General features: G+C 36.7%; 1 long non-coding RNA gene across 1 annotated transcript in view; it reads left to right on the top strand.

The window, feature by feature from the left end:
• LOC112929208 (uncharacterized) overlaps positions 1-22,803 on the top strand; it is a 74,066-nt gene extending 51,263 nt beyond the window's left edge. The window contains exons 4-7 of the long non-coding RNA XR_011996674.1: positions 17,535-17,587; positions 20,274-20,295; positions 20,770-20,797; positions 21,099-22,803. This is a non-coding gene — a long non-coding RNA (uncharacterized lncRNA). The remainder of the gene's footprint in view (positions 1-17,534; positions 17,588-20,273; positions 20,296-20,769; positions 20,798-21,098) is intronic.
• The last annotated feature ends 2,694 nt before the right edge of the window (positions 22,804-25,497 follow it).

Here is a 25,497-nt window from a genome sequence, read left to right as displayed (position 1 = left end):
ACTTGGAATCCCAGCCCAGAGAGCAGCAGCCCTCCTATGCAGTTTCCCCGCTGCCGCCTTCTACAAGGATTGGGTGGTCTTAGGTGCTAGCACCCATCCTTCCTCCCACTGTGGTGACATTATTTGGGGTCTTGAGGATTTTTCACTTTTTTAAGAATTTTTACTTTAAAGTGAGAATCTTTTTTTTTTTTTTAAGATTTCATTTATTCATGAGATACACAGAAACACACATAAGCAGAGGATGAAGCAGGCTCTGTGCAGGGAGCCCGATGTGGGACTCGATCCCAGGATCCTGGGATCATGATCTGAGCCACAGGCAGATACTCAACTACTGAGCCACTCAGGTGCCCCTAAAGTGAAGATCTCTCAAAAAAGATTAATGCCTTACTTCAGGAAGGGTAATGTGAGTTAGGTTGAGGAGGCTAAAGTGATGGAAGAGTAAGGGAGCAAGTGGGCTACAGTGTGGTGGGCAAAAGCCCAGCAGCAAAATATCCCAGATTTCATAACGTCTGTCTACCACCTTTCTGCCAGCTCCAGTTTCCCTTCACTGTGCAGAATTAGCTTGAGAATGTTACTTCCTTGCTCAGGCTTCTTCGGTGACTTGCAATTGCTAGAAGAACAAAATCTAAATTCACCAATACGTGGCCATGTTGCGTATGGTCTGCTTCCACTCTGGCTCACCAACTGTGGCCAGCCCTGCTGCTCACCACAGTGTACTCTTCTCTGGGTCCGGAGCACAGCCTACAACCCCTCATCTCTTTTCCCTTGCTGACTTGGTTCTCTTAGCATATACTTTTCTTTCCAGTTATTTCCATTCCTCTTCTCCTTTTCCCAATTTTTGAAAACCTAGCCATTTTTCAAAGACTATCTACTCCACAAAACTGTCCTTAATGACTTAAGTCAATAGAAATTTCATATTTGGTTTCCTTTGCTACCTGGTTTTGCCATGATTTCAACATCTGAAGCTTATCCCACAATCACAGTTATCTGAGAGCGAGCCCTGACATATCAAGTTTGCATACTCCAGTGCACTGATTATAGTGCCTGGGATGTTAAAAGAATTCAATAAATGAACATTAAGATGTTGGTTCAGGTTCCAATATTTCTAAGGACTTACCTTAAGGACAGACTAGATTTTATTGTTGAATAAGTAGCCCAGTGGCAGAGAGGACCTCAGGGCATTAGCAGAGGGTTCAAAATGTCCTGTGGCTGCATAATACTTTCCTCCTGGTTAGAACAAAAAGAGAGAAAAAGCTTTGAGGGATTTCATGACTCTGAACTCAAACTTTATGTGAACCAAGGAATATCCAAAATGGAAGGGGAAGGGCAAGGTAATACCAATACTAGTAATAATAAGAAAGAAGGAGGATAAAGGGAAGATAGGAGAACACTGTTTATAATTCAGAAGGGAGATTGCTGTGCTTGCCTTTTGGACTATGAAATCCTTGTTCTTTCTTGCATCCTAGACCACACATCTGAGCAGATACTTTGCATCTGTGACTTCTTAGAGAGTTCTTTGTTAGAGCCCTTGAGCCTGGCTGTTAACTGCCACTTCATCAGGTTGCAAAGAAGTTTTAGGATAAAGCTCAAGATAAAAAAAGAAACATCAAAGCTAAGAACCTACTCACTCCAAACCACAGGGCACAAACACACACATACCCAAGCACACTCTTGGGTGTGCACAGGACTATGAAGCTTCCTTGATTGATTCTTAAATGTGGCGGGCAGAGGTGCATTTGTATGGGGAGATGCAAATGTTGAGCTGAGCAGCACCTGCTGTGATCTGTGATCTGCCATTTGTCTTGAAAGGGCCAAGGAGATAGAGGCCTGAATCCCTGAACTTTTGGAGGACTCCAAACAGCAGGAGCACCCTGGTGGAACAAAGGGCTACTAACATATGTGAGGGCTGTGTTTTGTCAAGTGGGTATCATGTTCCGGCCACAGCATGACAGACAAATGCCAGGCCAGATGAGGAGATATGATCTACTCAACACGATTCATCTGTACCTGGATCATGTGATAGGGGCAGATGCTGGTTCAATATGGATGCAGGTGCAGGAAAAAGCAGAAAGAACCCAGACCCTGAAGCCAAGTGTTAAAAAAATCCAGAGCCTCCGGGGGAGGCTCAGTTTTCTAAGTTATTGATCTGAACTTTTTTTTTTAAGATTTTATTTATTCATAGAGAGAGAGGCAGAGACACAGGCAGAGGGAGAAGCAGGCTCCATGCAGGGAGCCCGAAGTGGGACTCGATCCAAGGTCACCAGGATCACGCCCCGGGCTGCAGGCGGCACTAAACCACTGCACCACAGGGGCTGCCCTGATCTGGACTTTTATGTGGTATAAAGTGGTTAATCGTCATTGAAATGATTGTAGATTTACATATAGCTGTATCTTTTACTCAGTTTCTCTCAATTGTAACATTTTCCAAACTATAGTCATTTGGATAATGACATTTATAAAATCCATCATTCTTATTAAAATTTCTCCAGTTTTACTTGTACTCGTGTGTGTGTGTATTTAACGCAATACAATTTTATCATATATATAGATTTGGGTATCTACCATCAATGTCAAGATACTGAGAGCTTCATTACCATAAGGATCCTTTTTGTTGCCCCCTTTTTTATTAATAGACTTTAATTTTTAGAAGTGTTTTAGATTCACAAAGAAATTAAGCAGATGGTACAAAAAGTTCCCATATACTTCCTGCACTTCCCATATACAGATTATTATCACCTTATGTTAGTATGGTTCATTAAGCCAGTATTAATAATTCCTGTTAACTAAAGTCTGTAGTATATTTAGATTTTCTTAATTTTTATCTAATGTCCCTTTTCTGACTCAGGATCTTACTTAGGGTTCTACATTATATTTAGTAATCATTTCTTTTTTGGCTGCTCTCTGCTACGGCAATTTCTGATTTCCTTTGATTTTGATAGCTTTGAAAAGTTTTGAGAAGCATTGATCAAGTATTTTGTAGGATGCTGCTCTATTGGCATATGTCTGATATTTTTCTCAAGATTAGGCTGAAGTTTATGGTTTTGGGATAAAGATCACAGAGATGAAGTGTAATTTTCATCACATCAAACCAAGGCTACATACTATTGACCTGATTTATAACTGTCATTGTTGACCTTGCTCAACTAGCTTAGGTTGTTTATTAGGCACTACTCATTCTTCTTTTAAAATATTTTATTTTTAAGTAATTTCTATACTCAACGTGGGGTTCAAACTTACAGGCCCAAGATTGAGAGCCATACACTCTACCAACTGAGCCAGCCAGGCACCCGTATGCACCATTCATTCTTAATAGTACTGGAGGTACTAGCTAATGCAATAAGACAACAAAAGGAAATAATAGGTGTATGGATTGGGAAAGGAAAAATAATATTGGCTTTGTTCACGGATGACATAATTGTTTATGTAACAAATTTAAAAAGCACCTACTAAAAACCCTCTTGGAACAAATTATAGCAAGGTTGTAGAATACAAAATTAATATAAAATGCACTTTCTTATATACCATCAATGAACAATTCAAATTTAAAATTTAAACACAGTATTATTTTATTAAGTCCTAAAAAATTAAATACTTTGGTATAAATCTAAATTATATATATATATATATATATATATATGATCCATACTACAAAACTGTGATGAAATAGATTTTAAAAACCTAAATAAGTAGTGAGATTCCATGCTTATTGATAAGAAGCCTTGATACGATCAACAGTCAGTTCTTACCAAGGTGGTAAATAGATTTAAGTCAATCCCAAAGTAATAGCAAGTTACTTTGTGAATACTGGCAAATGGATTCTGAAGTTTGAATGAAAGGAGAAAAGACCCAGAATAGTCAACTCAATAGTGGAGAAGAAAAGTGATGTCAGAGGACTGACACTGCCCCACTTCAACATTTGCCAGAAAGCTACAGTGTTAAGAACAGTTAGGGGGCAGCCTGCGGGTTCAGCAGTTTGGTGCCGCCTTCAGCCCAGGGTGTGAAACCGGAGACCCGGGATCAAGTCCCAGGTTGGGCTCCCTGCATGGAGCCTGCTTCTCCCTCTGCCTGTGTCTCTGCCTCTCTCTCTCTCTCTCTCTCTCTGTCTCTCGGTCTCTCATGAATAAATAAATAAAATCTTTTAAAAAAAGAACAGTTTGGTATAGGTGAAAGAATAGACAAATAGAACAATAGGACAGAATAGAGAGCCCAGAAATAGATCTACTCAAATATAACCAACCGGTCTTTGATAAAAGAGTAGAGCCAATACAATGGAGAAAAGATAGGCTTTTTACAACTGGTGCTGGAGTGACTGGACATCCATATGTGTAGACTGGGATCTAGACACAGACCTTATATTCACCAAATAAATAAATTCAATGTGGATAACAATCACAGACCTACACATAAAATGCCAAATTATAAAACTTCTCAAGATAACATAGAAGAAAATCTAGGTAACCTGGGATTTGATAATGACTTTTTAGATATAACGTGAAATTTATGATCCATGAAAGAAGTAGTTTTAATAAAATCAGAAACTCTGCTCTGTGAAAGATACAGAGTATGAAGATAAGCCACAGACTGGGAGAAACATTTGTCCAAACACACAGAATGCATGAAACTTTCACAATCACAGGATGAACCCAAATGCTCATTGCTTGGAGCGATAAAGAATGTGCCAATGTAGGTTCATTATTTGTAATAATTATACCCCCCTGGTGCTGAATGTTGATAAAGCGGGAGGGTGTGCATACATAGGGACAGAGAGTATAGAGGAAGTCTTCCTCCCAACTTTGTTGTGAACCTAAAACTGTTCTAAAATAAAGTCTGATAGAGAAAAATCTGTTCAGCATATTTGTGCATCTGTGGAGTACATCTTGGTGGGGGAGGTTGAGTCTCAGACTGTGGGACGAACTGGTTGGCTTGTTGTGGCCACAGCCTTCCTGATTCTACCCGGCCCACTCCATTTCTCCAGTGAGGAGGGGAGTCTCAGGCTTTCTGAGGTAAAGTAGGTCTCCCTCGGGTCTAGTGGGAAGGAGCCCTCTCCCTAAACCGTGGTGATGCCACCTGTGCTGTGGGAAGGACCTTGTTCCCCCAGCAAGGAATGGGCTTGCCTGCACCATTCTCTGTTAGAGGTTGAGGGTTGAGAAGCCCTGGAGCAGGACTACCTTATTCTGCTGGTGGGGCAGGGGCTGTGGCCTCCTGTCCAGGAGCTTTTCTTCAAGTCCCAGCTTCGCAAATGCTTGCATCTTTCTCTACTGCCTTTCACTGTTTTTGTTTCACAATTCCCAGGATTTATAGTTGTATTTAGTGAGGGAGAACAGAAAGAAATGGATCTATGCCATCCTGTTGGGACCGGAGGTTTGTTTCTCTACGTTTTGAGACGTTGGTGTCTAGCAGATGCTAAAAGAATTTGCTTTGTTTGATTACTGGTGCATCCTTTATGAGGCTTTATTTGAACAATGTACAGACTAATTTCCTTTATTATTCTAACCTATATTTTGAGCTGTACTGGATTTTATTCATCTATGAGATAAGGTTCAAAAGATGAGGGGAGTGGAGAAGAAATGTCATGGGTTTAATGAAGTGCGGTTGAATTATCTCTCTTGTTCAAAATTGCATCGAATAGAGCACTGATTTATTTGACCAGAGGCTTCCATGTGTGTGTGGAGAAATACGTGAGATATTTGGGAGTGGAATGGAAAAAAGACACAGGATGATTAGAGGAAGTTCAAGACTTTTCCCACACGACTACACAGCCTCCCAGAATATGCCACCCACTTGACACTAAGTCACACCTGTGTGTGAAATCAGATAGGCATTGTGGACTCTAAGACTGAGGAAACAAGAGAAGGACCTGAACTCTGAAAATAAAGATTACTGCAAAGCAGGGCAAGGATGCTCATCATTTGTTGGGCCCTCCATAGTTTTAAGTGAGGATAAAGTCCAATCAAACTTGACAGTTTCTATGCTTTTCATAAAATCGTGTTCATTGCTCCCATCTTCATACACTTTATGTATTTTTGTATATTTAAATCAGCTTTAAATGACATTTTGAAACATTTATTGTGAAACACAAGACACATGAATAAACATAAAAGATAAATACATAGCATAATGAATTATTACAAGCTGATCATATGGTATTTGCCACCATGTCTGGTAGCGCCAGGAGCTAGCCCCCCCTTCCTGACTTTTTCTCCTGAGGGACCCTCCATTCTGAGTGGTAAGGGTATATCATTCTGCTCTTCTGAATAATTTTCAAACATAAATATGTTTTTAAATACACCTTTTTAACTTGCTTTTAAATGAGGTTTTTTTTTCTTAAACACTGTGCTATCCATGTTGGTTTAATTGATCTAAATTTAGCTCTGATATAAAAAAGGCATGTCCACAAATAGAAAGATGATATATAAGCAAGAATAAATATAGAAGAATGACAGGATATATAATGTTGGTTTCACAGATGGTGTAAATACAAAGGGAACAAAGATAGAAAAAAAATTTCAGGGATCTTAAACAAATACATAAATAAAAAATAGTTTATGAATTATTACTTATGGGTTGCCTACTCGAGTCAGGTTGTATTTCTTTTAACTTTATAATGGGTTGTGAGTTTGTGTCATTATCCCTATTTTCAGAGAGAGGATGGAGACTTAGAGAAGCCAGGTCTCCTGCTCACAGTCAGCAGTTTTGTAGCCCACATCCACAGTTCAGAGCCATGCTCTGACCCAGTTATACTGCACAAAGCTGTCCCCAAAACATCAAAGAGAACTAAACAGATCTGCCAGAGGTCAGCGAGGAAATGCTGATGAATAATACACAGAAAACAAAACTCATTAATTCCTGTGTTGATTCAGCCCCCCTCAATTAAACTAAATCATTGTGGACAAAAAGGGTAAAACAAATATTTTTAAGAGGAAATCTAAGCCAAAGGAAATCTTAAGAAAGTTCTCTTTGATTACAGTTTGGACCTCTTGGCCAAAATGAATCACAGATCTGAGTGGATAAAACTTCTATGTGTTTGTTGAATGAGTGAGTGGTCACTCAACCACTGTGGACAATTGTTGAAGACAGTAGAGAACTTGTGCAAGAATAGGAATGTGGGACGTAAAGTTCCAGTATCTTTACTAGGGAAAAAAATCTACCATTATAGACTTGAAAGCCTGCTATGGATTTAAACAAGAGTTGAGAAATAATTTCTAAATGTTTAGAAAGGAAACATGATCATCAAAGCTACCATGGATTTACTAAGAACAAGTTGGTATGTGGACCAGCCTAATTTCCTTTTTCATCAGTCTTGCCAGCTGGTAAACAGATCTGGATTTCAATGAGGCATCTGACAGGGGTCTCCTGTTATCCTTTTGGAAAGATGGTGAGGTATGAGTCAAAGAATGTGAGAGCCACAGAGCGATGAGTGAGATGAAGGTCACCTCGGAGGGCAGCTTCAGTGTGAGCTCAGGCCTGCTTTCTGCTTGGTCCTGGCCCCTTGTCCTTAAGGACTTGGAAGAAGACGTGGAAGGAAAATATACCAAATTACTGGATGACAGAAAGCTGAGTGGGTAACGAACATGAAGGATAACTAGACAAGGGTACTAAGACATCTCAAGTATATGGAAATATTTAATAACTAAAGCTTAATAGAGATTAATATAATTCTTCACATTTGCTTAAAAGTACATGGAATAATAAGAACCATTTTGCATAATAGGGACCAAAACCTAGACTCAGCTACTGGGGGAAACACTTTGGTGGTTGAGTGGACATTAACTATCAGTCAACTTAGCCATGTACCCTCTATATTACCTCTGTAAGTTCAAGTCACATCCACCTGTCAAGAATTGATCCTAAAGGCCTCTGGCATTATAAAGCATCCTGTGTCCTCCTGATTAGATGATCTTTCCGTCATCTCTGTTCTCATAGGACACAAGCTCCAGCTCTCTGCTGGCATTTGCATTTTCTTCCTAAAATGTTGTAGATTTATAAACACCTTGATGGATCCCAACAACACTGTACCATTTTGAGTCCTTGACTCCCATTTCAGACATCTGTATTCTCAGCAAAGTAGTTGTACAGTAAATAGTTCCTCAGTGAATGTTATTGTATGAATGTAACTAAGGGTTAATGTGGTCTTGGGGATAATCAACATGTACAGTGTCCAGACATGGGCCACAAGGGTGAGTTGAGGAGGTCATTGTCACATGGAAGTGACCCCACATAGACATCAGCTGGCAAGAGGACTTCAAATCACTTCATGAGAGGAATGGCAGAAAGAACCAGAGGATTGGTTGTTACTTCTATGTTTGTTTGTTTGTTTTTAAATTTTTTTATTTTGTTTTGTTGGGGCTGGAAAATATAAGAGTTAGGATCAGAGAGGAGTGCTACAAAATATGATCTCTAAGGAGAAGAAAATACGTACCTTGCTCTGTTTTTCTCTAGTGGACAAAGCAAGTAGAAGCCGCATGCACTTAAAATTTAGTTTGAAAAGGAAAATTTTTCAAAAATTAGGAATGATGCAAGGATAGAATAGGATATCTCAGTAAGTCATGAGTCACTTTGGGGATTTTCAAAGAGTTGAAATAATGTCAATAGATGGTATTATTGAGGCTATGAAACTAATGTATTGTAAAACAAGGGCATATGGCAATGGAAGAATCTTGGCTGTTTGTGATCCAGTTAACAGGGACAAAAAAGTCAAAAACTGTAGAGTATTCAACTAGTGGTTCTATGCAGATTGGCCCTCAGACTAATAATATTTAGAAAAGCTATATAATTAACTTAAAAATTTAAAAATAATCTACCAGAAAGTGAGATTGAAGTTAACAAGTTCATAAATTCATTTATTAATATTTTTAAGACGTAATATTTTTATTGCATTATTTATTCTTCAAAGTGCTCATAATTGAATTCTTAGGTCAGAGAATGGACACTAGAACTTCTAAGCCCATGGCATGGAGCTCAGGTATGACCTGGCACAGTCTTACAGGTGACAAAGTAACCATAATTTGAGGGAGTAAGTGTTGTGTGATACCCTTAAGCTTAGGCCAATAAAACCTAAAAAACAGCATCCTCTGCTAACAAGCCCTTAAAACTGACACCAGTAAAAACATTTTCATGCCAGCAATTATAGCAATTATTTGTGGCTCTTCTAGAAAACTTCCATTTGCTCCTCTCTGCTTTGTGAAGTCCTCAAGACTCACTGGGGTGTGGGTCTACTTCCAATAGATTTACTTTTTGCAGCATGGATTTTCAGTGGGAGTCCACTTTTCTCCTCTGAGAATATGGCTTCCATGTGGCGAGGGATTAGCCTGTTTCTGCTGCCGCATTGGACAAGTGGCTTTGACCCCCGTATCTCTGGTCATGTGTGAATTCCAGTGTGCTGCACTTGTCTCATATGACCTCATCCCCCTTATTTTATCACTTTCTGTGAAAGGCATAATATTTATTTCCAGCTTTTTCAAATGTGACTATAAGAAATGATCATATATATCCTTGGTCAAAAAAGACAGAAATCAAAGTGATTCTAAATAAAAAGGAATCTAGAGACTTACACTTCTGGGGAGATAGATTAGATATATTTTACCTTATTCTTCCTACTAAGTATAACTAAAAGCTCTGGGTATTATTCATAAAACATCTGTAAGAAGACTCTGAAAGGTGAAAAGAAGGCAGATTGGCTAGAAATGTTAGAATCCAGGGAATAATAACATGGTGGTGAGTTCCTTGGGTTTTCTTTTTGTCTTTTATATCACTTGGAGCTTATATTCTTGGAGCTGAAGAAGTCAACAACACAGCAAAGAAGAAAAATGCTTCTTAAAAAGCCAACGAGGGAATCTAGAAATATGACCTTTAGACAGCAATCACTAAATTGAAGCTAAAGCACTTCAGATAAACAGTGGCTTCACCTCACTCTCTTCAGGAAACGCTTAGTGGAGAGCTGAGACTTCCAAATCACTAGGCTGTTATGAGGTGTCCTAATATCCCATCACCTGCTGAGCTCTGGCCAAAGTGCTGTCAGATAAGTCCAGGTGGGAGCTTGTACTTTCATGACCTCCAGCAAGTAATGACCCCCCAACCTTTGTGGGGATCCTGAACTTCCAACTCCATCCAGCAGTAATGAGGAGCCCTCTTTGTCTGCTCAGGGTGGCCTGAGAGGAGGCCTAGTGAAGACTCAGGACTGACCCACTACTCAGCAGTGCAGAGGCAATCAGCTACCCACTCCCACAGGGTGTCTGTGGAGGACACATACTGAACAGTAATGAAGCATCTCTACCTTTCTCAGGTAGTATCAGTGGAAGCCTATAAAGAAGCCAGAAATCCCACCCACACTCAGCAGTAAGAAGAAGTTCCCTCTCAGGTGCCAAAGGTGGTCAATTGGGGTACCTGGACTTTACCTCACTTGGCAGAAAAGTTTATGTCCCTGCCTTCGTCCATCAGAGCAGCATCAGAGAAAGCAGCTAAGTGACAAAATATAAATAAAATCCATTACCCTGTAACATAATATAAAAACTATCTAGACTTCACTCCAAAGTTTGGTCATCAAACCACAAACCGGAAAGATCTCAACTCTAAAAAAATCATAAATGCAAGAATGAAATGACAGATGTTAGTTATCTGAAAGATTCTAAGTAGCCATGATAAAAATTCAGCAAGAAATTCCAAACATACTTGAAACCAATGGAAAAGTAGAAAATATCAGAAAAATAGTAGAAAGTTTCAGCAAAGATGATATAAAGAAGAACAAAACAGAAATTTTACGCCTACACATTACAATAGCTGAAATTGCTGAGATCATGAGCAGAAAGGAAGAGACACGGGGGACCTTGACCAAACTGGATACAGAGCAGCAGAAGTTACCCAATCTAAACAAAAGAGGAAAAATGGATTGAGAAGTAAGAACCTAACATAAGGGACCTGTAGGATCATAATGAAAGATCTGAGGTTGAGGTTGTCAGAGCCCCAGAAAAAGAGGAAAATAGTATGGGGCTAAAACGTACCCAAATAGTATCGGAAAATGTCTCATATTTGAAGAAAAAAAATAGCCCGACCAACCAAACAAAAGCCCATTAACCTATAGGTTCAAGAAGATGATCATAGCCCAAAGAGGATAAACCTAGAAGAATTTATATCATGACATCTCAAAGTCAAACTTCTCTAAAATAAAGACAAAATTAAGTGTGAAAGTAGTAAGAGAAATGGCTGTTGACATAGTGGGGTGGTTGTGGGGAGACAATTCAAAAGACAGCAGATATCTCATAAAGAATCACAGAGTCCAAAAGGACAGCATTTTTTTTTTTTTATTAATAGACTTGCTTTTTCAAACTGTTGTGTTCACAACGAAATTAAGCAGGACCTCCCCCACTAACACTATCCCCTATCACAGTGGCTCGTTTGCTATAGTCAATGAAGCTACTCTGGCACATTATAATCATTCAGAGCCCACAGTGTGCATCAGGTTCACTCTTGGGGTTGTACATTCTATGAGTTTAGACGATGGTATAATAATATGTATTTGCCATTGTAGCGTCATGCAGAATAGTTTCACTGCCCTAAAAAACCCTTGTGATCTACCCATTCTTATCCCTCCTTCTGACAACCACTGATCTTCTTACTGTCTCCATAGTTTTGCCTTTTCCAGGATGTTATATGCTTAGAATCATACAGTATGCAGCCTTTTCAGATTGGCTTTTTTACTTCATGTCTCATCATGGCTTGATAGGTTTTTTGGTTTTTGTTTTTTAGCATGGAACAATATTCCATTGCCTAATGTAGCATGGCATATTTATCCATTTACCTATCCAAGGACATATGGGTTGCTTCCAAATTTTGGAAATTATGAATAATGCTTTTACTTCATGTGCCGGTTTTTGTGTGTATATACATTTTTAAATCATTTGGATATACATGCATACCTCGTATTGCACTTGATTGAAATTGCACTTCATTAATATTGTGTTTTGCTTTGCTTTTACAAATTGGAGGTTTGTGGCAACCCTGTGTCAAGCAAGTCTATCAGTACCTCTTTTTTTTTCCCAACAGCATTTGGTCATGGTGTATTATCCCTCTCATACTCTGCTGCTGAATTCTGCTTTCTAGTATTTTGTTGAGGATGTTTACATACATGTTCTTAAAAGATATTGATCTATGGTTTTCTTTTTTAGTACTGTCTTTGTCTGGCTTTGGTAACAGGGCAATGCTGATCTCATAGAATATGTTATGAGGTACTCTCTTCAGTTTTTTCTTGAAACTTTTGAAAAATTAATATTCATTTTGTAAATTTTTGGTAGAATTCAACTGTGAAGCCATTAAGTTCAGGGCTTTTCTTTGTTGAGAGATTTCTGATTGCTGATTTTGATCTTTTGGCTAGTTTTAGAACTGTCCAGATCTTCTATTTCTTCTTGAGTCTTTGTAGGTTTTGTGTTTCTAAGCATTCATTTCACTCAGGTTACTCAATTTGTTGACATGCAATTATTCATAGTATTTGCTTATTATTCTTTTTATTTCTGTAGATTCTGTGATAATGCCCTCACTTTCGTTTCTGGTTTCAGTAATTTGATTCTCTATCTAGTTAAAAGTTTGTCAATTTTATTAATTTTTGCAAAGAATCAACTTTTAGTTTCATTGATTTTTTTTGTATTCTCTGTTTCATTAATCTTTATGTTTTTGTTTCCTTCATCTTGATAGTTTTGGGTTTGATTTGTTCCTCTTTTCCTAGCTCCTTAAATTGTAAAGTTATGTTGCCTATTTGAGATCTTTCTCTCTTTTTGTATTAAGATTTATTTATTTATTTTAGAGAGAGAGAAAGCACAAGTGGTAGAGGAAGAGCAAGAGGGACTCTCTAGTGGACTCTGCACTGGATGTGGAGCCCAACTAGGAGCTTGATCTTGGGATCCTGAGATCATGATCTGAAACTGAAACTGAAACCAAGAGTCAGATGCTTAAGCAACTATGCCAGTCAGGCATCCCTGTTTGAGATCTCTTTTAAAGTAAGCATTTTTAACTAAAGATCTCCCCCTTGGCACCACTTTCCCTGCACCCCATAGTTTGAGTAGTTGTGTTTCTGTGATCATTCATTTCAAATTATTATCTCATTTCCTTTGCATTTATTCTTTGATCCACTGGTTGTTTAAAAGTATATTGTTTAATGTCCACAACTTTGTGAAGTTTTAATTTTTTTCTTTTTTTTTAATTTTTTTTAAATTTTTTTTTTAAATTTTTTTCTTTTGTCAATGATTTCCCATTTCATCCCATTGTGTTCAGAGAAGACACTTTGTGAGATATCCATCTGTTTGAATCTACAGAGACTTAACTTGTGTCCCAGCTCAAGGCCTACCCTGAGAACCATCCCGTGTGTCCTGGAGGGAGAGTGTGTAGGCTGTTTTTGCAGGGTAGCATGTTTTGCCTGTGTCTGCTGGGTCTGACTGGCTTCTTGTGTTAAGTTCTCTATTTTCTACCCATTTTCTATCTGGTCTATCCAGTAGCTAAGAGTGTGGTATTGAAGTCTCCAGCCGCTTTTGTGAAGCTGTCTATTTCTGCCTTCAGTTCTGTAGGGTTTTGATTCATATTTTTTGATGGTCGGCCACTAGGTGCATAAATGTTTATAATTGTTATACCTCCTAGCAGAATTGAACCTTTCTTAATATATAATCTTTCTTTCTTTACCTCTTGTAACTTGAAAGTCTATTTTGTCTGATATTAGCATAGCTAGTCCTGATCTCTTTTGGATATCTTTCTCCATCTTTACTTTTTCAAACTTTGGTTTCTTTGGATCTCAAATAAGTTCTTTCACACAGCACATTTTTGGATCACATGTTTTCATCTATTCTGCCCATTTCTCTCTTTTGATTGGAGAGCTTAGTCCATCTACATTTAAAATAATTACTTATGGGACATAAAATAATGTCTAAACTTGTTGAATCACTATGTTGGGTACACCAGAAACTAATGTAATATTGTGTGTCAACTATAGAAAGAAGAAAGAAAGAAAGAAAAGAAAAGAAAGAAAATAGAGACAGAAAATAAAATGGTGGTTGCCAAGGGTTGGGGGGAGGTGAGAATGGAGAGTTACTGTCTAATGGGTACAGAATTTCAGTTTTGCAAGATAAAGAGTTCTGGAGATGGATGGTGGTCATGGTTACATGACAATATGGCTGGAGTTGATACCATTAAAGTGTATACTTAAAAATGGTTCAGGTGGGAAATTTTATGTCATGTTTATTTTACCACAATAAACACATTTAAAAGGTAAAACAACAACAACAACAACTTCCTTTTGTGTTTATAACTATTTTATTTGTGATTACAATGGTGATAGCATTTACTATTCTAAAGATTAATGCTCTAATTTGAATTTAAACAGCTTAAATTCAATAATGATAATTTTGTATTTAAGTACAAAAACTCTACCCCTTTACAGTTCTGTCTCCATCACTTTCCCATTTTTGGTTGAGTTGTTCATTGTCTTATTGTTGAGCTTTAAGAGTTCTTGGTATATTTGGATAACTGTCCTTTAGCAGATGTGTCTTTTGTGACATTTTTCTCCTAGTATGTGGTTTGTCTTCTTATTCTCTTGGGAATGTCTTTCATAGAGCCCAGTCGTATGTTATTGTAAATTTATGTAGAGTAAATGTGTAGGATAATTTATATTGTAAATGTGGGAGGGTAAATGGAAGTAAAGTAAGGAAAATTTTTCCACATCAATAAACTGGAAAAATAATGATGCCAGTAAATTGTGACAAAATAATAATAAAGATGTGTCATGCAAATATTAATCAAAGGAAATGAATAAGTTATATTAATATCAGATAAACCACACTTCAGAGCAAAGAAAATAATCAGACACAGAGAGTCATTACACAATGACAGAAAAGCCAATCCACTAGAAAGATATCAATTGTAAGTGTCTATGCACCAAGCAACATAGATGCAAAAAATGTGAAGCAAAAAATGACAGAATCGGAAGGAGAAATAGACAAATTCACAGTTATATTTGGAGATTTCAGATCTTTCTGAAAAGTTTATAGGTCAACTAGAAAGACAAGGATACAGAGGAATTTAAAAATGCAACAAATAGGCTATAATAAACATTTGTGGAACACCCAAACAGCAAAATGTCCATATTATTTTCAAGTTCTGATGGAACATTTACCAAGACAGACCATATCCTGATGTGATGTGGGGAGATCTCAAGAAATATTTAAAAACTGAACTGATACAGATTATATTCTATGATAATAATGGGATGTCTGGGTGGCTCAGCAGTTGAGCATCTGCCTTTGGTTCAGGGCATGACCTGGGGTCCTGGGATCGAGTCCCACATTGGGCTCCCTGCATGGAGCCTGCTTCTCCCTCTGCCTGTATCTCTGCGCCCCCCTCTGTGTCTCTCATGAATAAATAAATAACATCTTAAAAAATTATGTTCTATGACAATAATGGAATAAAAAAGAAAATAACAAAATGATAATAAGAAAATATGCAAACACTTGAAAACTAAACAACAGACTTCTATATAGGTCTCAAAGGAAATGAAAAAATACACTGAGCTGAGCAAAATTGAAAGTACAATGTGTCAGAATTCATAGGTTGTAGCTAAAATTCTTGAGAGGGAAATTTATAGCACTAAATACCTCCATTAGAAAATCTAATATCTAGTAACCTAAGATCCCATCTCAGTAAAATAGAAAGGAAGAGCACAATAAAGCCAAAGCAAAGAGAATGAAGGGCATAGAGAAATCATGCCCATATTAGAAATCAACAAATTTCAAAGGCACTATGAAATTTAATTCATTTCAAAAATCTGGCTCTTTGAAAATATCAGTAAATTTGACAAATCTCTAGAAAGATTGGCAAAGGAAAAAGGCAACATACAGATTACCAGTATGGATGCTCATTCAGGGGTTGAGAAAATGAAACAGGGAATGTTAGAATAGACCATGAAGTCATCAGAAGAATAAGAGGACACTACGTCCCACTGTACATACACATTTGACAACTTAGAGGAAACAGACCACTTCCTTCAAAAGCACAAACTCTTTACTGATGTAAAATAGCCACTCTCAATAGTCTGATGATTATCAAAAAAATCAGGATTATAGCTAAATATATCTCCAAAAAAAAAAAAAAAATCTCCAGGCCCAGATGATTTCACCTAAGAATTCTACTAAAAATTCTACCAAAATTTCATACATCCTCTTCCTGAAAGTAGAAGAATGAACACTTTCCAATTCGTTTTATGAAGTTAGATACCTTGATATAAAAAGATGACAGAACAAAAAAAGTAAACTATAGACCATACCCTTGAGCTAAGAGTATTCCATTTACTCTAATGATAAGAGCTTTGATTCTCAGAGGATTTGTTAATATGCTGCAGAACAAGGGCTTGAATTCATGACCTCTGACTTGTGATGACTGGCAACCACTCTCCCTCTAGTATGGATTATGAGGATTTTCTTTCTTAGCTGCTCCTTGTTCCCTGTTCTCTAAATATTCTTCTGTCTATTGAATATGACTCCCAGCAACCCTACTTACTAGAGAAGCTTGAGCAAGTCATTTATTTTTTAGAGCTTGTTTCTTAGCCTGTCCTGAAGCTGTTGTGAAAACTAAATGCATAAGTGCATGCAAGGTGCTTAGTATAGTGCCCTGGGAGAGTGCTGCCAATTTATCACCACCACCACCACCACCACCATCATTATCATTATCACCACCACCATTTTTTATTAAATTCTCTGAGTTTGCATTTCTCTGGGTTACTTTTTCATTTAACAATGGATCTATATACTAAAATCCATTCATCAGATTAGACTGAAAAGTTTGTGTCTTGAGTTGATTTTATTTATTTATTTTAAGTCTCAGATCATAAATATAGCTATGGCCTGAAGAATCCATCCAACACTTCAGGGTTTCATGAATTAACAAGGCATATGTGTGTATTTTTGCTTTAGTGGGCTGGATCAGATTCTTCTGTAAGGTATTCCCGTGGACTGGCTTTTAAATATTTTGCTTGCTTAGAGATACTGTGGTATGTGGAAAAGAGAAAAAGAATGAGGAAGAAAGAGGAGGATGAGAAGAAGCCAGAGAGAAGGAAATGGGAGACAAATGTGTATGTGAAACCTTAGAGTTCATACATTAGGGATAAAATCCAGACATCAGATAAAATTGAAGAGACCTAAAATACAAATGGAGTTTGAATTCAGGCCATACAAGCACAATTCAAGCAAAAGGCATTTGTTGATTGCAATAAAATGAGCCTGAACTGTGGATAGAACCAATTTGGCTGTCTCAAGCTTTTTGGTCAGTGAAAGGAATTGTCTTTGCCTTAAACTTTCTTGCATTCCTTATTCTCATTTGTTATATAATCTTTTAAATCATGATTCCTTGCAATAAATGTCTGAAGTTCAATTGAGCCACATTATTTCAACTCTTTCATTGTCTTTGATAGCATCAGATGGAATATTTTCTCCTTCCTACTTTAGAGAAACAGGAAATGAAAGTGTTGGGGGTTTTAATTTCACAGAATGATATATTTCTGTTTTTAGGTAGTATGGTTCAGCAGAAAGGGCACTGGATTATGCAGACTGCCCACCTGGAGGTAAGTTAACTCACTTTATGAACCTCGGAGTCTCAACTCTGAAAGGAGACGGCAACAATTGTCTTGCCCACACCACAAGTTTTGAGTTGTTCAGATGTTATCAAATGGGACCACACCTGAAAAATGCTTTGTAAACTGTTCAGCAATTTACATTGTTGTTCAGATCATTAGATATAGATAATAATGATTAGTAGTAAAACACATATTGATATTTTTAAAATTTTACCTCAGTATTGACATTCATTGAAAACAACTAAAATCAGTGTTTCTTCTATATATGCTTAGGGATAAGTCCATTTTTTTTTTTTACAAAAGAATTAGGCATGACCATTAGATTTACCTAACCTTATATATTTACTATATTTAGACATAATTTTGAGCTCTTATTTTACATATTTAAAAAAATTCATTTTTAAGACTAGCAATTTTTTTGGTTCCAAATATTGGTACAGGATACTTCTACTACTTCAGCATTGTCGAAATCACATTCATGTGTGTATATGGGTATGGTATGCACACACACACACACACACACACACACATATTTATGCATGCATTAGAGAATTCTTTGAATTCCATGGGTTGCTCTCAGGATTCAGGGTGCAGACCATATAAGGTCTATATAATGTCAGCCAAATGGACTCCTGTCTCCAACAATAGAAAGACTTACTTTTAAGGACACAAAGATTTCAAAAGCTATATGGTTCCCTTTACTCCAAATGTGCTGAATATTGTTTTTAGACAAGGATAAATGGAAGTGGATTTTAGGACTCATTTACTTTCAGAGTCTGTCTAGAAAAGGAGCATAATTTGGACCATATTTTAATTGAAGTTAAATCAGCCCCATTCCCAGAAACCATCCACCAACAAACACACACATACGTACTTTTAATCTAATAAAGTTTTATATGGTATAAGACTTCTTATCAAACAACTCATCTTTCCAGACCTCATTAGATTCATGTGTGCCAGCTAAAATGGATTAGACTTGTGCAACAGATTGCCTGTTCATGGTAAGGTTGGATCAGGATGGCTTGATAAAAAATGGAAACTTATCTCTACTTGTGTATTGTAATCAAGGAATAGACATCAAAGAGATTGTTGACACATGTCACTGCAATTTAGGTAACTTTCCTCCTAAAATACCAATAATAACTTTATATGTATGACAATGACATCCTTACTTTCATTAAAAACAACAAGAGTTTTTGTGGGAAAAATTAGTATATAATACTATATAAGCTTCAGGTGTACAATATTGTAATCCAATATTTGTATACACTACAACATGAGCACCACCATAATTCTAGTTATAAACTATCACCATATAAATTGAGCTCCTTCACCCATTTCACTATCCCCTCAAGTACCTTCCCATTTGGTAATAACCAATCTGCATCTTTGTATTTATTTTTTGTTTTTTAGATTCTACCTGTAAGTGTGATCATACCATATTTATCTTTCTCCATCTGACTTATTCCACTTATCATAATACCTCAAGTTCCATTCATGTTGTAACAGATAACAAGATTTCCCTTTTTTTTCCATGTCCGTTGTAAATACATATCATATCTTTATCCACTAGTCTATGTGCCCTATTGCTTTCATTGTAGCTTTGTAACATAGTTTGAAATCAGGGAGTGTTGTACCTCCAAATCTGTTCTTCTTTCTCAAGATCACTTTGGCTATTTGAGGTGTTTTGTTCTACCTCTGCGAAAATTGCCATTGGAATGTTGAACAGTATTGCATTGAATCTGATTGCTTTGTGTAGTAAGGACCCCTTTAACAATGCTTATTCTTGCAAACCTTTATCCTGAAATATCTTTCCACTTATTTGTGTTTTCTACAATTCCTTTCAACAGTATTTCGTAGTTTTCAGTGCACAGGTTTTTTACCTCCTTGCTTAAATTTATTCATAGGTATTTTATTCTTTTTGACGCAATTATAAATGGAGTTTTATAAACTTCTTTTGAAAGTTCATTGTTAGTGCATAGAAATACAGCAGATTCTGAATATCAATTTAGTATCCTTTACTGAATTTATTATTTCTAACAGTGTTTGGGTAGTCTTTATGATTTCTATATATAGTTTCATGTCATCTGAAAACGACAGTTTGATTTCTTCCTTTTCAATTTGGATACCTTTTGTTTTTTTCTTGCCTAACTACTATGGCTAGGACTTCCAATACTATGCTGAACAAAAGAATGGCAAGACAACATTCTTGTCTTATTTCTGATCTCAGAAGAAAAGTGGTCAGATTTTCATCATTGAGTATGATGTTAGCTGTGAGTTTGTCATAAAAGGCCTTTATTATATTGGGGTACATTCACTTTATATGAACTTTGTTGAAAGTTTTCATCATAAATGAATTTTGAATTTTGTCAAAGGATTTTTCTCCATCTATTAAGGTGATTATATGATTCTTGTCTTTCATTTTGTAAATGTGGCATACCATACTGATTTATAGATGATGCATCTCTGAAATAAATCCCACTTGATCATGGTGTATGATCCTTTTAATGTATGTCAAATTCAATTTACTAATATTTTATTGGATATTTTTGCATCTATGTTCATTAGAGATACTGGCTTGTAATTTTCTCTTTTTGTAATGTCCCTGTCTTGTTTTGGTATCAGGGTAGTGCCTGCCTCATAAAATTATTTGCATGTGTTCTCTCCTTTTCAGTTTTTGGAATAGTTTGAAAAAGGTAGGTATTAAATCTTTGAATGTTTGGTAGAATTCACAACTGAAAGCAATTTGGTCCTGGTCTTTTGTTTGTTGGAACTGTTTTGATTATTTATTCAATCTCTTTGATAGTAATTGGTCTATTCAGATTTTCTAGTGCTTCATGATTCAGTCTTGGAAGAGTGTGTTTCTAGAATTTATCCATTTCTTCTAGATGGTCCAATTTGTTGGCACATAATTCTTTTTAGTAGTCACTTAAAATCCCTTGCATTTCTGTGTTGTAAGTTGTAACTTCTTTTCACTCCTGATTTTAGTTATTCGATCCCTCTCTTGGTGAATCTTGCTAAAGTTTTGTCAATTTTGTTTATCTTGTGAAATAAACCATTAGTTTCATTATCTTTTCTGTTGTCTTTTTTAGTGTCTATTTTATTTATTTATACTGATTTTTATTATTTCCTTCCTTCTACTAACTTTGGGATTATTCTTCTTTTCCTAGTTCCTTGAGATTTTTCTTGTTTCTTAAGGTAAGCCTGTATTACTATAAATTTCCTTCTTAGAATTGTTTTTGCCTTGTCCCATAGAACCGCTGTTTTTCTAGTTTAATTTTTCTCCAGGTATTTTTAAAATTTATCCTTTGATTTCTTCTTTGATCTATTGATTGTTCAGCAACATGTTGTTTAATTTCTACATATTTGTGATTTACCTAGTTTTCTTCCTGTAACTGATTACTAGTTTCATACCATTGTGGTCAGAAAAGAGACCTAATATGATTTCAGTCTTCTTAAATTTACTGAGACTTGTGTGCTAACATATGATTTATTCTAGAAAATGTTCCATATGAACTTGAGAAGAATGAACTACAGAAAAGAATATGAGAAGAATATGTATTCTGCTGCTTTTTGATAGAATGTTCTCTATATCTCTATTAAGTCTATTTGGTCTAATGTGTTTAAGGACAATGTTTCCTTATTGATTTTCTGTCGGCATGATCTATCCATTGATGTAAGTCGGGCTATTAAGGTCTTCTACTTCTCCCTTTATGTCAGTTAATATTTGCTTTTAATGTGTAGGTCCTCGCATGTAAGGTTCATAAGCATTTACACATGCTATATTCTCTTGTTGGATTGACCTCTTTATCATTATGTAATGCCTTTCTGTGGCTTTTATTACAATCTTTGTTTTAAAGTGTATTTTGTCTGATACGAGTATAGCTACACCAGATTTCTATTTGCATCCTTTGAATGGAATATCCTTTTCCATCCTGTGGTTTTTTTCAGTGAGTGTATGTCCTTGTATCTGAAGTGAGTATCTTGTAGGCAGCACTTAGATGGGTCTTATTTTTTATCCATTCTGTCTCTTGATGACAGAATTTAGTCTTTTATATTTAAAGTAATTATTGATGACTATGTACTTTTTGCTGTTTGTTGATTGTTTTCTGGCTGTTTTTTGTAGTTCTTTTCTGTTTCTTTCTTCTCTTTCTGTTCCCTTGTAGTTTCATGATTTTATTGTGTATTATGTTTGTATTCCTTTCTAATTGTCTTTTGAGCATCCGCTATAGATTTTTGTTCTGTGGTTACTATGAGGTTCACATATGTGTATGTAACAGTCTGTTTTAAGTTGATAGCATCTTAAGCTTGAGCATATTCTAGAAACTACATTTTACTCCGCCCATGTGTTTTTTTTGACAAAAGTTTATATCTTTTTGTGTATCCCTTAGCCAATTATTATAGTTCTGATTAACTGTATTATTTTTGTCTTTTAACCTCCGTATTAGCTTTGTAAGTGTCTAATCCACTATTTTTACTACATATTTGCATGTACCAGTGAGATTTTTACTTTCATATATTTTCTTGTTACTGGTTAATACTGTTTTCATGGTGATAACTTTTTTTTTGTTTTTGATTATCTGGAAAATTATTTATCTCCTCTTCAATTCTGAATGATAAACTTTATGAGTAAAGTGTCCTTGGTTGGACATTTTTCCTTTCAGCACTTTGAATATTTGTGCCTCTTCTGGCCTTCAAAGTTTCTGTGGAAAAAAAAATAGCTGATAGTCTTAAGGGGGCTCCTTTGTACTACTTGCTTTTCTCTTCCTGCTTTTAAGATTCTTTCTTTTAAAGATGTGGTATATATATATACAATGGAATATTACTGAGACATTAGAAAGGACAAATACCCACCATTTGCTTCGAAATGGATAGAACTGGAGGGTATTACGCTGAGTGAAGTAAGTCAATTGGAGAAGGACAAATATTATATGGTTTCATCCATTTGGGGAATATAAAAAATAGTGAAAGGGATTAAAGGGGAAAGGAGAGAAAATGAGTGGGAAATATCAGAGGTGACAGAACATGATAGACTCCTAACTCTGGGAAATGAACAAGGGGTAGTGAAAAGGGAGGTGGGTGGGGGGCTGGGGTGACTGGCGGACGGGCACTGAGTGGGGCACTTGATGGGATGAGCACTGGGTGTTATACTATATCTTGGCAAATCGAACTCCAATAAAAAACATACAAAAAAAGAAAAAAAAGATTCTTTCTTTTACTTTCAACCTTTTAATTATAATGTGTCTTGGTGTGGACTTCTTTGGTTTGTCTTATATGAAACTCTCTGCTGCCTGGGACTGGATGCCTGTGTTCTTCCTCAGGTTAGGGAAGTTCTCGGTTATTATTTCTTCAAATAAGCCTTCTATTTTTCTCTTTCTGAGACCTCTATAATGTGGATGTTATTCAACTTGATGTTGTCCCACAGGTCTCTTAAGGTATCTTTGCTTTTTAAAATTCTTTTTCCTTGTGGTCTTTCTGTCTGAGTTCCATTGTTTAATCCTCCAGGTCACTGATGCATTATTTTACGTTGTCTAGCCCACTACTGATTTCCTCTGGTGAATTTTTCAGTTCAGCTCTTGCAGTCTTTAGTTCTGTGACTTATGTCCTATATTTTCTTCTGTTTGCTGTCTCTTTGTTGAATTTCTCATTGTGTGTGTTCATTCTTCTCCTAAGCTTGGTGAGCATCTTTATCTCCATATCATTAAAGTTTTCTTTTTTTCTGAGATTTTGTCTTATTCTGTCATTTGAAACACATTCCTCTGACTCCTCATTTTGTTCTGACTCTGTCTCTATGCATTAGGCAAAATAGCTACCTCTCTCTGTCTTGAAGGAGTGGTTTTCTTTAGGAGATAAACTTTATCGTTTAACATTGCCCTAGCTTTGGGACGTTTCTTGACCATAAGATTGTCTAAGTAGCCTAATTTGTTCTTGATAGGTCCTAGTTGTTGAGGGTGTGCTAAGACCTGTGAGTGTTCCAAAGGGAGGGATCTCACACAGTGCCTAGTTCAGTCTATTTGTAAGCCATATCTTCAGGCAGCAGAATTTAATATGTAAATGTACACAGTCTTATGGGTCCACACACAAACCCTACTGACTTCCAGGTTAGGAGAGCTGAAGGTGTCTTTTGAGTGACATCTGCAAAAATCATGGTTTTAGATGTATATATAAGCTCCTTTCTGGGAGGTATCAGCATGCTGTTCCGAGGCCAAGGGATGGTGCTAATATGGTGTCTCCCTGCCCAAATTCCCCAGAGACACCTCTGGGTATATAGCAAACCTGAATTCGACCTTTTAGGTTGAAGCTCTTGGATAAGAAGATAGGCCTTTTCCACATAAAAACAGGGTGGGTGTTTCAGTCTGCTATTTGTACAGTGCCCTGGAGGTGGTAGCCTGCCAAGGATTGTCTCTAACTATCCCATACCTGTAGGGTTCAGTTGGTCAAGGGGTGTCCCTTATGTGGGCTGCACATGCATGCCAGCTATGCATCCCATGGCCACGGTTGTGTGAGCAAAGTGGGGAAGTCTCACCCCAGTATGCAGGCTGGAGGGGTTACAGAAATGGCACTGACCAAGGCTGGCACCAACAGGTCATAAAGAGAAGGCAAAAATAGTGCCTGTCAGCACCACTATCCCTGGAGAAGGTCCCATGCTTCCTGCCTCTCTGGTAGATGCTTTAAGATTAACAAATGAGTCTCTTTTGCATATGATCCAGGTGTCTTTCAAATTGTTTGCTTTTGCACTGGGTCCCAGAATGAGTGTGTCTGTGCACAAATCCTTTATGAGTGGATTTTCCATTCCTTATACCTTATGGTTCTCCTGGAACCCCACTGGTTTTCAAGAGCAGCATAAAAGAATCTTATTTTATTTTTTCTTATAGTGATACTGACCTTGATGTTTCAGCATTTTTACCTAATTCCTGGGTGGTTTTACCTGGTTTTATTCCAGTTTACAGTAGATTTGTAATTTTCATTTTAAACATTGCTTGCATATTCTTGACCTTCTCAGCTTAACCATGCATTTACTTGCTATCTTATTGGAAACAGAAAAATCAGCTAGGGAATGGTAAAGTGTATTGGTCAAACAGTTTAGAGACTGACTTTCTACTGCATTACTCTGGTATAATTTCATATTTTCTCAAGACACATAATACTTCCATTTTATAGACTATTAAAAAGAAAAAAATGTGCTTCCCATTTAGCTAGTTTCATTTATTCTCTTGTGCCGGCTTATGGCTTATGGCCTTATAGAGCTGTCCATCATTTTTTTCTGTGAATGTTTACAGATGGAAATTGAGATTTGTTGGCATTTGGAGGAAATTCATCAGGCTCATCAGAAAGTAAGGAGAAGGTGGGAAAGATGAGGATCTGATATCCTCTATTTTTATAATAGAATATAATTTCTCACGATGCATAATGGTACACATCCATCCTGAAATGAATTTAAATTTTGCTATTTGTGTAAAAGAGGAAAAATAATTGTGGTAAGTCCATAATGTTTCCCTGTTCAGCAGACAAAAATGAGACTGCTAGCTTTGGCAGGAATATGCTTTATTTTTCCCCTTTAACTCTATTTTAAGGGAATAATAAAGATTGTAGTGTGTTCTTCATTCACATGTATCATTTTAGACTGTAAGAGAAATATTCTTCCTTCTCAAGTATAATTTCCATAAAGATGGTGCAAGGAGAAATTCTAATCAGTCATCTGCCAGTTTGAAAGCACTGAGTAAGTCGAACTATTTATGGAGAGACATATAGCTCCCTGAAGCAGGTCCTAAATGAATGAATCAATAATTAGCCTCCAACACCTGGAACCATATGTGGCATACATTGATGTATATTTGTTTCATGGATGAATATTTACTTACTGAGAATTAGGTACTGAGCATGGTGCTAGATGCTGA

The sequence above is a fragment of the Vulpes vulpes genome, chromosome 13, assembly GCF_048418805.1.
Source record: "Vulpes vulpes isolate BD-2025 chromosome 13, VulVul3, whole genome shotgun sequence".
Taxonomy (NCBI): Eukaryota; Metazoa; Chordata; class Mammalia; order Carnivora; family Canidae; genus Vulpes; species Vulpes vulpes.
This window is presented reverse-complemented; position numbering and strand designations above follow the sequence as displayed.